The sequence below is a fragment of the Vicugna pacos genome, chromosome 34 (genome assembly GCF_048564905.1).
Source record: "Vicugna pacos chromosome 34, VicPac4, whole genome shotgun sequence".
NCBI lineage: Eukaryota > Metazoa > Chordata > Mammalia > Artiodactyla > Camelidae > Vicugna > Vicugna pacos.
This window is the reverse complement of record NC_133020.1, coordinates 12,541,357-12,555,271: the sequence shown is the minus strand read 5'-3', so window position 1 is coordinate 12,555,271 and position 13,915 is coordinate 12,541,357. Positions and strand designations below refer to the sequence as shown.

The following is a 13,915-nucleotide window of genomic DNA, read 5'->3' as shown; positions in this document are numbered from 1 at the left end:
TGTGTATTTATAAAATGCCTAATGAGAGAAAAGCAGCCTCGTTTTATTCGGATGGTTGCAGACTGCTGCTGGAAAGGCACAAACTAATTCACTGCAGCAGAAAAGCATGGAAATGATTCCACCATCTCTTACCAGTTCATTCACATTTTACCTTTTTCGTTAAGAAAAAGTCTTCCAAAATAACGAACTTTTAGTATGCCATCAATTTAAAAAAAAAAAAAGCTCCTCTGGCCATGATTTGTTTGGTAATGACTTGCTAATATATAAGGAGAAACCAAATTGAGGAAATAATGAATTAAGTTTTCTTCCGGAAAAAAAGTGCTTCTATATTATGGATTTAGCAAAACTGCAGAGATGGATTTAAATGTCTACCCCTCCCCCGATCCCTCCCCATCCCCCCAACTAGTATACAAGCCTAGGGTTATTTAAGCTATCAGCGTCCAGCTGTAACTCTCAGTTAGGTGGGAAAATCAGGTGACGAGGCTGCCAAAGGGACTCTAATTATTCTCCTCCTTTCCGTGATCCTGTCATATACCGTCAGGTAGGCACGATAAAGGGAAGGTTAGCAGGGATTTCTATAAGAGCCACAAAAATATCTGGCCCAAATCACTAAGAATGGGGGAAAACTCAGGCAGGCACTCTAATCCTTCTGTAGCCCACAGAGTAATCCATGGTTTGATAGATATTCATTCGATCAGAATTGACTTTTTTAAAAGTCCAGTGTCAATCATGGCTCAACCCATACATGCTGACTTATAATTTAAAAACAATTCTTGCTCCTGTTCCAAACAAGCTCTATGTAATGCAAATAAGCACGTTGTTTGAAATAGATAGTTATGAATCTTTCATTCATAGTAGCTAACGAGAAACACATGAGCCAAACACAGTGTGGGGATGGGTTCAGTGGCGTGTAATCTGAGAGGCGTGTTAGGAAGTGCTGGGCTCCACCAGACAAGGAGTCCCCATTTTTCTTTCTCGCAAGTAAAACGCAAAGGCTTCAGATGACAGAGGGTCTTAAAGTTACCCACATTCCAAATTCACAGTAAGAAATAAAATGTTTCCCCATCTCTAAAGATTACCACTTTACAACCAGCCTGAGATCTTTCGTATGACTTCATTTTATGAATAATGACTTCTTCATTCCTAAAAGTTTCCGAGAAAAAAATACTGAGTAGTGTCTATAAAACTAACACAAACCATATTTGTCTGATCTGATCTTAAACTGAACTTAACAGTTGAAAAATCTTTCAAAAGGAGTACTGATATACCGTAATTTTTCTCAAAGCTGTGCATAAATAACAGATGTTCTTTTGTGGAATTATTACAAAATCATACGTAATTTGGAAATGAACTTATTTTATAAATCCACAATATCAGTATGTGTTGCAAAATATAACACAAAATGTGAATACCTTCACTCTCTTAGAAACTGAAGAGGAAGGAAGGAGAGAGGGAGAGAGAAAGAAGCCAGAAAGATTTTCTTTACTTTCCACATTTTTGACCATTTATCTAGAATTTGATGCTTCTTTTAAGTTTTTTATGCTTCTTTTAATCTAGGTTTCTGACACTGTGCACTCAGTAAGGACAGCAACCTTGCCTGTCTTTTTAATTACAGTATCTTGATTATTTACTAATATAAGCATTCATTTAATACTTCTTTATTGACAGATAAATTTCACTGAAACAAAATTATTTCCTATTAAATAAAGCAGTATATGTCCAGAACTGTTAGAACAAGAAATTAGATTGGGTTGAATCATGTCAGCGGGGCTGCTAACGGTTTAGCCAAATCCTTATTCTTGCATAACTGTCTCATATATGCATATCACAAAAGGATCACTGGAGAACGTTGAAATGAATCAGACAAGATCTATCACCACTACAATGAACAGAACTCACCCTCACATACAAAAAACAGTTCTATATGTACTTTATTACATTCAATATCCATTTGTGTACACATCCCTCTTCAATAATTCTCCTTTTAAAAGTAATTTTACCCAGTATTCTCCTTCCCAGTGACTGCTATGATTGACAGTAATAACAAAAACTTAGTAAGAGTAAGGGGAAATAGGAAGCTAAGGTGATCACAGCTTTTAAAGGTTCTTTCAGGGAAAAAAAATACACCCAATTTAGTTTCTTTTGCCTTTAAAATTAACCCAAGTTCTCAAATCAATTCCTTGTAAAATTTTATACACTTCCGTCCTCCTTTGGAAGAGACAAAAACCCAGCAGCTTTTGATCAACTACCTCATCTTAAAGCGCCCCCTCAAATTTATATTTACCCTCTCAGCATCACAGAACTAAATCAGCTGCCATGGATTGCAAGCATGTGTTACACCTAATGTCCAAAATCCAACTAATGTCCACATTAGCCTAATAAAATCAACTTTAGCTAGCAAGATCTGTTAAATCTTGCAAGAAAAGGAATAGTTTGGAACCCAAAGACTTTTATGCAATGTTTATTTATTGAATAAATATTTAGTATATACTTCTATCAAGTGACTCATGGTTCTTTACAGTATATAAAATCGAAGTTCCCCGTATGTAGCTCATGGACAGCACACTAGCGGTAAAAACGGCCTGTGGGTTCTTGACAAATTTCAGTATTTCTACTTTTGCTGTTGCCGAACAATTTTATTATCAGATTCTACCACCACTAGTTTTCCCTATCATTTTACCACTTAATGCATTGGTTTGGAATCTTAGTCTGACCACATAAGTGCCTACAAAAAGCATACATATAACAGAAAATATAATTGGTAGCTGTTGGGCTAAATTATTCCATATTCTCAAGCCTCCTCTTCTGGAGTACAGTGACAGCTCACAAAATCACACTTCAAATATTTCATGAACTGCCTGGCAGAGAGAAAATGGAAACAGTCACAGATAAAGACAAAGGTAAAGGTGGGGGTGGGGTGACTCTGGAGGTAAGATGAGAACTTACTTTTATTCCTGTTTGAAGACCCTTTAGAAGATCATGGATTATTCTACACAAAATTATTTTTATATTATATAGCTTCACTTTTTTTAAACATTTTTTATTGATTTATAATCATTTTACAATATTGTGTCAAATTCCAGTGTAAAGCACAATTTTTCAGTCATACATGAACATATATATATATTCATTGTCAATTTTTTTCGCTGTGAGCTACCATAAGATCTTGTGTCTATTTCCCTGTGCTATACAGTATAATCTTGTTTATCTGTTCTACAATTTTGAAAGACATAAATTTGAATTCAAATTCTAAAATTTCCTACAGTGTTAAGGGGCTCCTACAAAACAAGGTATTAACAAAAAAAAAAGTCAGTAGCACATATTCTAATCTACAAACAAAACCAGGGTGGATCTTTTCTCATTAGTATAAAAACTGAATGGTTTAAGATGCATTCCAGCTGAAGTTAGTCACTGTGAATGTATTTACTCAGGACAAGGTTTCATTATCTTCATAATGAGACTTTACTCCTTCCAAAATGATGTACTTACTCCCCAAAGAAGATGAAGGTGATGAGGGCTTCAATCGCTCCTTTGTTACCAGCTCCCCAACAGCCCAAACTTAACCTTCACTGTCATAAGCACCATGAATGTCTCTTTTATTCAGATTTCACTCTCCCTGGCTGAGATCTCACCAGGCAGTGAGAAGGAGTTCGAACAGTAACTGGAAAGATAGCAAAGTTATGAAAGATACACTTTTCAACTAACAACATGCTGAAAAAAGCTGTCAGACACTGGGGCTGGAGGACGGTGTAACTCGGGGAGGAGGGAAGCTGGATGGAGAAGGGGTGCTGTGGGGAAACCCACGTGGTCGTTTGCCTGCCTCAAGATTTTTATAAGACTATTTTCTTCATGAGACCATGGAAAGTAGCGAGTCAAGATTAAGGTGAAAAATGTGAAATACAGCCAAGTGCATGGACGCTGTCGTAAATGGAGCTGAAACTTTTTGTTTCAGTCATTTGGATAAGAAATACATGAAAATGTAAAGTAACATAAAAAGAAGAGATGGCACTTTCAACATTTAATTTATTCTGTAATTCTACGACGATAGCAAATATCCTAATCGACAAAAAAAAAAAATAGGAAACTGATTATTCCTAAATTTAAATGAAGTTACAAACGTTTTTATATTATTCTTCACGCATTATTGTTCCGGCTTGGCTATCTTGGCTCATTCATTTAAAAAGAGAAAAGATAAGACTTTAAGCAAATCTGTGAAGTCATGCACATTAAAATCTTTAGAGGGCTATTTTCCTCCATAATTAAAAGCACCCTCTCTAATATACATCCTTCAGGCATACATACTAATTCTACACTTTTATATGCATGAGTATCATATGAATAATGCTCCAAGATTTGGCCTAATGACTAGATTTTTATCACAGAAAGAATTCTATTGCTTTTACATTATTCAGAGTCTAACAAGGTCCCACAAAAGAGCTAAATAAAAGAACTACCAACAAAATTAATGTTCTCTTTTGACTAAAAGGATCCTGTGACATAAAAGTACACATATAACCTAGCGGGTAGTTCACAAACTAAACAGACTTCACAGTAGAAGTTCTGCTAACGTAAATAAACACACCAAAATAATAAAGACAAATCAACCTAAAAATAGGGTTTCTAAGTCAATATTTCTAAATTAAAGAGTAATATTTTTAAATCCCAATATACAGTTGGTCATAAAACAGTTAAGTGTTTTTAAAACACACTGGAAAGAGAAATAGGAGATTTTACACACACACACACACACACACACACACACACAAACATGAGCACGCTTATTTGGGGGAAAAAATCTACATAGCTATAATAATCTTCTATTTTCTTCCATATATAAAAGTTAAATGTACCTTCTCTATCATCACAAGCATATCTTTCTTCAAATTTAAAAATCAACATAGACTTAAAACCATCTTATTGTATGTTTGTGTCTAAAATTATGATTAACTTCAAATGTCAAAAATTATTGTAGAAAATGTAATGGTGCTCAATGTCTTCTCAAAAGCGACAAATTTTACCCATATTTTTCTTTATGGACTTGTTTTGTGGCTTATATTTTTTAAAACATTTATTTTCTAATGAAAAATATTAGAAACAATTACAATATTACAAAACATTACAAAATATTAGAATCCACAGAAAAAATTAGTGTCTAATGATCACGAACATCATATTTCAGACACTGGAAACATTCTATTGTTGCATTAAACCAATAGATATATCAATTATATGCATGCATTTTTAGAATAAGGGACAATATTCTAATGGTGCTAATAAAAGATTTTCTGAATAAAATGAAATTCTTATCAATAGCCTTCTACAGAGGACTTTAAAAATATCTTTTCCCCTCTACTTAAATATAAACTTCTCTTCCTTCTATTGATCTGTTTTTTTCCTATTTTCTCTTTCTTTTTTTTCTCCCCTTATATTAAAAACAATCTTTGAACTACAGAACTCTGACCTCTATCAAGCACATAATTCATTCACCTAACAAATCATTTTTGCACATTCCCAAGTATTACGTTTCAAGTTCTGCTGAGAAACTGTTCATGGGTCTTAGAATTCTGGATTGGCTCAAATAGGACTAGATCCTGCCTTTGTGGGACACTAGATTTTTATGTTGCTATGCTACTAAATGTGAGAATGGTTTGAGACAGGACCTCTGATTTCACCCAAAACACACAAGTGCTCTTTCTTAATAAAATCACTTGAGTGTCACAGGACTGAAAAAGAACATAAGAATTTATCGACCACATAAAGGACTACATTCAGAGAGTCATATGATTAGAAGAAGGGATTCATGCAATTCTTAACACAGGTTTGGTACCTTTATTCTCTCCTACTCCAGTGCAGTGAATACTCTATTGTATAGTTACTTATAAAAATGAAAAATAACTGGCTATTCAGTTCTTCCTAATGGTCTGGTAGGCTCCATGTGTGAGAATGTGCGGAATGTCTACCCGCTCTACACGTGTCAGACGTATTCACCTTTCTGCCTGGAAGGCCCTAGAGTCCCACCTCATACTCTCACTCTTGATCTCAAAAATTTATCCTATAAATACCAAATGTCACATCCCCCCATAAAGACTTTCTGATTCCTTCAACCACAGTGAGCCTCCCCATTTTCCTATGTACTGAGATATAAATATCACTATGTATATATATTTTTCTTTTTTTCACTAAGTCTACCCCCAACAACTGTGCCAAGTAGGTACTACTATCATTTCCACGTTGTATATAAGAACACCAAGGCAGGTGAGGTCTCTCTGATTCCAAAGTCCATTGCTTATTTGCTTAATATGTACTCCACTTAGCTCCACACTCTACTGAGATGGTTGCCTGGGTGCCTCCAGTCTCTGGGTTCCCTGATGACAGAAGGCAGAGATCCTGTCTTGTCCATCTCTCTGCTTCCAGTGTCTGGCACAGAATAGGTATTCGATAATACAAACACTCGATACATGATGAACGAATAAATGAAATGCAATTATGTTCAACTTCCCCTGTGAAGAAAAATTCATCCCCTTCTGAATATTCTAAACATACATGTGTAAAGAGTGTAAGAGTTATTGCTGACTTCATCCAGCAAACATTTCGTGAGTGCACATTACATGTGATGCACTGTGCTGTGCTGAGAACAACTGAGACTCAGTTCCCTGTCCTCCAGAAACGTAATTCAACAGGGGATAGTGATAAACAACTAGCTAATTGCTTGTTCGGTTTTTCCTAGTCCCCGGCAATTTCTTCCCTTTAAGGGAACCTCATTCTTTATAAACATGTTCCAACACCTCACACCTCTGGGTCAGTGGGATGCAGATCAGTCAATAGGGAAAAAAAAAATAGTAAAAGCATCTCCACGGATCTCAAAAACACAATCTTTTAAGCCATTCTTGTTTAGATCAGTAGTCATTTAAGCAGTGCACAGCGTTAAAGAAAACAATGAAGTCAAGGCCACCCTGATAGTATCCTTGCACTTTTTCTTTCACAAGAGACAGCATCGCAAAGTGAGAAGGACATGGATTTTGAAGTCAGAAAGATCAGGATTTCCATCCCGACTCTGTCCCTTTCCCCCCATACAGACCACAGACAAACTGCTCTATCTTTCTGAGCCTCTTTCTTACCTGTAATACGGAAATAAGGAGACTCGCCCTAAAGGGCTCTTATATAAGAGTTGAAAGGGATACCACATGTAACGCCTGCCATACCAACGATGCTAGTTTTATGATTTCTGATCTCTCCAGATGCTACTTGGAGAGCACCGGTCAACTGTAAAACAGCAGTACTTCTGGCCCCAGTGTCAGTAACACAAAGTGTTTACCAAAAGAAAGGCACCTGAAAAAAGCCACTTGAAAAGAGGCAAGACGAGGGGCATGGGATAAGATTCACGTCCATGTAGCTAAGTCTCAGTGTTCTAGATGGTGCATGTATCATCTGCCTCTTTTTGGCATACACCCTGCAAATCCCTTATTTCAGATCATTTTTGTGAAAAATAAAGATTTATTAATTATTTCTATGACTAGATCTCAAAGAACTGGCATATGTCATTGTGTTAAGGATTCTACTTCTCACAAAGAATCTCTGAGCTCGTGAGGAAGAGGGAAATGACTTATAAACAGTGTCCAGGAACCCACCTCCGCATACAGTCCAGGCACTATTCCATTCTGGTTTCCAAGTCATTTCTCAGTTGTTTCTTTTAAGAAATTTTGCAAAACATGTTAAAAAAAATCAAATAAAAATGCTTTCCTTTCCATCCTAAACCTAATTTATAATCTACTTAACTTAAAAATCACATTTACTGGAAGTTCATAGACAGAAAAGTGAATCTAGATATGTACCTTACACCTTTCAAAAAATCAACTCAAAATGGATCATAAACCTAAAAGTAAAATGAAAACCTGTAAAACTTCTGGTGGGAGGAGAGAAACTGGGTGGCCTTGGTTTTGGTGTTGAGTGTTTGAGTACGACACCAAAAGCCTACCTATGAAATTGGTAAGTTGGCCTTTATTAAAATTAAAAACATTTGCTTTGTAAAGACACTGTTAAAGAAATAAAAACACAAGCGAAACCGGAAAAAAAATTTTTGCAAAACACATATCTGATAAAGTGCTTGTATCAAAAAGATATAAAGAATTCTTAAAATTCAACAATAAGAAAACAGACAACCCTATTTTTAAAAAACGGGCAAAAGTTCAGAACAGACATCTCACAAAAAGAAACATGCAGATGGAAACAGCATATGAAAAGATGCTTAACATTAAATGTCATTAGGGAATGGAAAATTAAAGCAATGAGCTATCACTATATACCAATTAGAATGGATAAAATCCAAAAAACTGATAATATCAAATGTTGTCAAGGAGCTTGCATTCCCTGTTGGTGGAAATGCAACCAGGTATACAGCCACTCTGGAAAACGGATTGGCAATACGTTACAAAGCTAACCAGAATCTTACAATATGATTCAGCAACCTTGTTCCTAGGTATTTACCCAACTGATCTGAAAACTTATGTCCACACAAAAAATTGCCAACGAACATTCATAGCAGTTTTAATCATAGTTACCAAAAACCAAAAACAAGCAAGATATCCTTCAAAAGACGGATAGATACACCAACTGTGATATATCCATACAATGTAATATAATTACATGACAAAAAGAAATGAGCTATCAAGCCAGAGGAAGACAAGAATGGACCTTAAAAGCATATTCCTAAGTGAAAGAAGTATTGTGCCAAGGCTATATGATTCTAATTATATAACGTCTGGAAAAGGCAAAACTATAGAGACAGTTAAAAAACACAAAAACAAAAACAAAAACAGTGGTTGCCAGGGGGAGGGGGCTAAGGGAGTGATATGTGAAGCACAGGGGATTTTTAAGTGTTGAAATTATTGTATATGATATTTTGATACTATAATGATAGCTACATGAAATTATACATTGCCAAAACCCATAGAACTTTACAGGACAAAGAGTGAAACTGAATGTGTGCAAATTTTGAAGAAATCATTTAGAAGGTCAGGGGATCCCAGAATGGAATGCAGACTGTGACAAAAGTATCTAACCGTATCATAAACGTGTATAATAACCTCGCTAAAGGGGACAGAGGGAAAGGAGTGGAATCTGTAAGGCTAAGTGGAACCTGTAAAAGGAGCTGTACATAAGCACTGTACTCTAGTGGATCAGGCTGTTTCCCCTTCTCTGTAAAGGAAGTACAGGTTAACAACTCTGATACCACTATCCATGTGTAATGGAATTGAAAATTTAAGTAAAGGGATGGTAGATGGTAGGAGCCAGGTTTTTTTCACCTTGCTGGAGTGACTGTATAGATAAGCAAGAAGAGAAATCCAGAATGATGAGGTACAGGAAGAGATATCCACATGAACTCATATTTAGCTTAAAACAGATACACACTGTTATACAGAGAAGCATGTATAGGTAAGTGTATATACAGAGGTCTGTATACACACATATGTATCTCCTGCTGTCAGATGAGAGAGACTAGAAGTAATGACACCTCAGCAGCAACAAGAACACCTAGCACCCAGATTTTGGCTTTTAACACCATTTCCTGAGAAAATGAACCAGATTCTTTCTGGCTGACTCTAGGCCTGGGGCAGGAAATGGAAATATACAAGATAATCCTGGAGCATCTTTTAATGCTAGAAAGTAAGGAAATTATTTAAAAAAAAAAACTCACATTAACGGAGATATGTCAAAAGAGCACAGAAACTAACTGAAAAGAGCTCCCAATGGCCAAAGCCGAAACTATTTGAAGAACAAAATTAAGTAGTATTGGGTTATAATCCAAAGTATAAACATATACCCAGCAGCCCAGACCAATATATGCAAATGATTGAGTAAATTAATAAATGGGGGAAAGAGACAAATCTGCCACACAGAAAAATTCCCAGAATTCTCCTCCCTCAAGGAGGAGAAGCATAACTCTCCACTTACTAAGGATGGGCTGTACACTGCTCTTCCTTCTAAGAAACAGCATGGAAAGAAAGAGAGTAACTTTTCAGTACGGAAAACTAACAAACACTGCCTCAGCCAGGTGATCAAGGTCAGTATCAACAGTGACAAATCATGTTAATAGTACCTTGATACTACGTGGTAAAAACAGCACTTTGCCTCTGTGATCTTCCTCCCCAAAACCAGAAACCTCAGTCTGATCGTGAGAACAGTATTACACTAATTCCAATAGAGGGGATCCTACAAAATCCCTGACCAGTACTCCTTAAAACCGTGGAAGTCATCGAAAACAAGGTAAGTCTAACAAACTGTCATAGCCAAGAGGAGCCTACGGAGATGTGACAACTAGGTGTAATGTGGCATCCTAGGTGGTAGGTCCTGGAGCAGAAAAAGGACATTAGATTAAAAACTAAGGAAATCTAAATAAAGTTCGAACTTGAGCTAATAATAATGTACCAATACTGGTTCACTAATTGTAACAAATACTAATGTAGAATAGTAGTAAGATGGGAAATTAAATATGAGGGTATTCTAGAAGTCACTTTACTATCTTTACACTTTTTCTATAAATCTAAAAAATAAAATATATATTTTTTAAAATACCATTTAGGAATGTATCTAGAAAACACTGAATAGGCTGTAGTGAGGCACAGAAGAACTTCACATCTTCCCTGGATATGTTGCGTCTCAAATGTTTACAACTATTCTGTTACAGAATTTTTCTTGAGAAAATATTTTCAATCACTAACAGCTGCAAACAATTTCATGCAGTAATTCCCAGCAGGGATGTACTATAATGAAGTACTTTAACAAAAATTCTACCTTTTCCCCTTACATATGACTGCAGATGTCTGAAGGTTTGTAACTTGTCATTAACTTGGGCTGTTTTGTGATGATCCAAATAACTACCAAACATGTTCAGTACAACTCAGAAAAGCTAACTTAAATTTTATCTAAATCAGATCAGTGCTAAAATATCCAACAAAACTTCAAGCATCTAAAGCAAGACCTTGAGAAAGACTATCATCTTTTTATCCTGGATCTTATATTTTCTTATACAAACCATGGTTCAAGTGAGCTGCTGCAGAATTAAAGTAGATAAATGAAAACAGAAGAATGGGGAGAAGAATTAAAAAGTAGTGGGCGAACGTGTGTGTATGTAATGTAAGAAAAGGAAAGGACTAGGACTTGAAATCTATCAATTAAAAACACTGAAAGCAAAGAGTAGGAAGACTACGTCATAGCATGAAAAAGAAAAGGACTGATATCTAAAAAGTATCAGCATAAATAAAAAATTAAAAGCAGGAAAAGTTAGAGATAAAAACAAAATGCAATCTTTACATTTGATCAGAAACAAGCAAAGTGTTCAAAACTGGACATCAGATTCCTGCAGGGAACAAACAAAAATAAACCATTTTAAAGAAACTTCACCCTAACTACAATTTAAAATATTCCTTCACTATTAATAAAAAGTTAAAAATCACCATATAATGATATTCAATGACACCGGAAAGCGGGAGGAAAAAAAAGATTACAAAGAGAATGTATCAAATATTGTGAACAGTGGTTAACTCACAATAGTGGAATTAAAAGCAAGTTATCTTTTCTTCTTTCCTTTTTTTCTGCTCTGAAGTGAATGACTTGTGGAATTTTTAAAAGTCTTAATCTCTGAATTCTGCACTAAAGGCATTTTATAAAATGTTGTTATATCTGTGACACATTCTACCTTACCCTTTACATGCCAAGTCTATAAATGGCATTATTTTTCAAATTGGTAAGTAAAAAATGTGAACCCAGGACCAAAAATTTTCCATACCAGCAACTTAAGAACTATATAGTAATATATCCAGAAAACTCCAATTCCAAAGTGAAAGTCTATCCTAGGTGAGAAAGGATGGCACTGACTTTAATTTTCAATGACCACACGATCTAAATTACTAGTGCACACTTTCCAAAACCCACGTCGCTGTAGAAGAACGGTATCCTTTCAAGGGAAATAAATTAGAAGCAATCCACAGCACAGTTACTTTGTTATATGTATATAAAGAATCCTTTTGGGAATCCTAATTCTTCTACCTCCCCCAAAATAATAAAGCCAAAATCAAACTATTCACGTGCACCTGAAATCAAGTTTTATCTGAACTTGACATAATTAGCTATTCTTTTTATTATCAGAGGCAAGGCGAGAACTGAAACCTTAAAAGGGAAAGTAATAATACATTTCACTAAAATATGTTTTAGAAAAGTGGGTTTCCATTCTACTGCTCTTGATGTCTATGGATTTCAAAGCCCAATACCTAATTCAGTGAGTGACCTACCCCCAAAGCGCTATGGGTACCACGGGCAAAGAAGGATTTGAGGAACAAGGTAAAGGGAGGGGACAATCCGTGCATAGACTCTGCATACAGGTAGTCCTCGAAAGGAAAGTAGAAAGTGAGAGCATAGGACGAGCGAACAGGGTTTTGGAATCCACTCCAAAGGCATTAATTGACAAAGACACCAGAAGGGCCGTCTGCCCCTAAGTAAAATGGTGAGTGAGCGGAGGGGAGCAAGCTAAGAAAGGAAAGTCAGCAGGAATTAGGAGTGACAACCATGCACAAAGAAAGATCCGTCGAAATTTGATGGGGTGGGCGACCGCGGGACCTCCTCGGAAAGTGTCTATTGGAAAAGAACCCCCCCCCCGATTTGGGGATGAGGAGGGCGGTCTCCAAACCCCAAGCCTAAGACCAGCCCGGAGAAGAATACGCTCGTTCTGGAGTCGCCCCACAGACCAGATAAGCGCAGGTGTATCTGCGGCAGCTCAGGTTACCGGGATATATGACAAGGACACCGTGAATCTTCTCTGCCCACCCCTCCCGGAGCCCGGGGCGTGGCGGCCGGGCGGCCGAGGGTCGGCACCCGCTCCGGCGCCCCAGGACCCGCGCGCGGACGCGCTCCGGCAGCAGCGCCCTCGCACACCTGGCTCCCGACACCAGTTGAAAGCGGTCAAAGTGAATGAAGGCGGACGCGGCGCCTGGCAGCGCTCCACCCCGGGCACACAAAGGCGGATTCTGAAAATCGAGGGAGGTTCCGAGCCGCCGGACCCCGGCGGGCGCCCTTCGCCGAGGGGCTCTTACCTCGGATCCGCCCTCGGGGCCGCGGCTCCCCCGGAGGCGCCTCGAGCCCACAGCCGGCGGGAGGCGGCCGGGAGAAAGCCCCCGACGCGGACCGCGCCCTCCCAATCCTCCGCGAGCCGCCCAGCCGCCGTCGGCGCCCAGCCGAGGAGACGCGGTCTCCGGGGCGAGCACAGCGCCGGCCTCGCGCTCGGCGAGACCGCCTCGCCCGCCGCCGCCGCCGCCGGGGAACTCTGGCGCTGCCCGCCCGCTCGCCCGCTCGCCCGAGCCGGCCGCGCGCCGCGCATGCCCAGTACCCCTCGGGGAGCGAGCCAGCGAGCGCGCGCCGCGCGGCTCGGAGCCCGCTCCGCTCTCCGGGTCTTGGCGGCAGCCGGGCGGCGGAGTATCTGGTCGACCCCAGCGCTGGAGGCGATGTGCCGGAGGGGCCGGGTGGGCGGGAGAGGGGCGGGAGGAGAGAAGGCAGGGCCCCGCGCCGAGTTATCAAGGCCGGGATCAAAGTCAGACCGAGGTTCAGAGCCGCCGACAGGTTTCCAGAAGTGCCCTAGCAGGACCGACTAGCAGCTGGGAGACGCGGGCCGGCGAATTGAGCGGGAGGAGAGGTTTGCCCCGGGCAAGAGTTGACGCCCCGGGCAGAGGGAGCGCTCCAGTTACACCGGGTCCTGCAGCGCAATTCGTGGCTACCAACCTACGGGCAGTAAACCTGCCAGAGACCCGCCAGCCTTCGTCTTCCTCCTTGGGCCCTTACACCTATTTTTTCCCCTTTTGTCATTTCCTTTTTTTTTTTTTTTGTCTCCACTCATGCTGTAAATTGGTGGCACCCAAGGGCCTCCAGT

At 39.0% G+C, this 13,915-nt stretch overlaps 1 protein-coding gene across 2 annotated transcripts in view; it reads right to left on the bottom strand.

The window, feature by feature from the left end:
• EPS8 (EGFR pathway substrate 8, signaling adaptor) overlaps window positions 1-13,493 on the bottom strand; it is a 151,429-nt gene extending 137,936 nt beyond the window's left edge. The window contains exon 1 of one of the 2 annotated variants that reach the window (XM_072954787.1): window positions 13,086-13,493. The gene's annotated coding sequence lies outside the window, so the exon portion shown is untranslated. The remainder of the gene's footprint in view (window positions 1-13,085) is intronic. The other variant, XM_072954788.1, reaches the window with a different exon arrangement.
• Between the last annotated feature and the right edge of the window lie 422 nt (window positions 13,494-13,915).